General features: G+C 43.6%; 1 non-coding gene across 1 annotated transcript; it reads left to right on the top strand.

Annotated features, from left to right (window-relative positions):
- The first annotated feature begins 1113 nt into the window (after window positions 1-1113).
- On the top strand, window positions 1114-1279 carry LOC112479070. Its single transcript, XR_003046038.1, has one exon.

A 1279-nucleotide genomic window follows, 5' to 3' on the forward strand; every position in this document is an offset into this window, starting at 1 on the left:
TCTGGAGCAAAGTCTCTTTAATCAGACTCCCTGAAGCAAATCAATTTCTAACCTGAAGTTTCCTGCCCCAATTCTCTAGCTGAGTTTTTACACACATCTGCCTTGTCACACACTGACATTACTGACATAGGCATGTGCTCAACTATCCCCTGTGTGTAAGCTGTGCACAGGCTGAAACCCAAATTATTTTTGGCCCCCATTACAGATGTTAGCCTGTGTTCCATTTTTAACTCTGACGTAGGTACATGCACTGGTTGCCCAGGAGACATGAATCTGGGCAAGCCAGGGAGAAGAGTGCCCTGAGGGAGGGCAAATTTTGTTTCTCTGTTGTCCTGCTCACCCACGGCCTCCAACCTCCCGCTTCTACTCTACTCCCCACCCGCATAGATCCACAGTAAACACACCACCCCAGGGGCACACGGACACAGCTGACCTGCGCTGAGTGGCAGTAGCCAGGACAGTGGAGGCTCCCTGATCTGCCTTCCTCTCTGCTGCATTACTCACATTCTGCCTGCTCAAAAGAGCGACATCGGGCCTCTCTGACTGGGTCATTAAACACTCTCAGTAATGAAAGTCAGTCCTTTGTCACACTGCTTCCCATTGCAATTGTCCATGTATTTGTTTGATTAATGTATGCTTCTCTCACTGTGAGGGCAAAAACCATGTCTGCTTTGTTTGTCAATGTGTATCCAGCATCTAATATACCCCCTACTCAGATTAGACACTCAACGGCAACTGTGTAAGTGAATAAATCCTAGACGGTTGACAGTGGAAAGGATCTTAGAAAGCATTTAGTTTGCTTTCCTCATTTGATGAGTAAGGTGAAGCAATTCTCTCAAATCACGTGGGTTTTCATAAAGACAGCATTAAGCATGTTTAAGACCATAGATTATGAAGGAAGAATGCCTGGGTTCATATCTAGACCCTACTGCTTACTCGCTCAGTAAGTGACTTACTATCTCTGCTCCTCAGTCTCCTCATCTAGAAAATGAGGATAATTGTACCAGCTCACAGGGTGATTATGAGAATGAGATGATATTTATAAAGTGCTTAAAATAGTACTTGGTACACAGTAAGCACTATATATGTGTTTGACCAAAAATAATAGTAATCTAGTGCTTGATACTAACTGAGATATCTATATCCTAGTCCTGTGTCAAAAGCTTCTGATGTGTTGTGATAGCTGGGTTTCAGAAGTGCAATATTAAAGCAAAAGACATGAGTCTTTCAAGCCCAGTGTGTAAAGTTGTCCTCTGAGTTATAACTCAAAGGCACAACT

The sequence above is a fragment of the Pteropus alecto genome, unplaced genomic scaffold (genome assembly GCF_000325575.1).
Source record: "Pteropus alecto unplaced genomic scaffold, ASM32557v1 scaffold33, whole genome shotgun sequence".
Taxonomy (NCBI): Eukaryota; Metazoa; Chordata; class Mammalia; order Chiroptera; family Pteropodidae; genus Pteropus; species Pteropus alecto.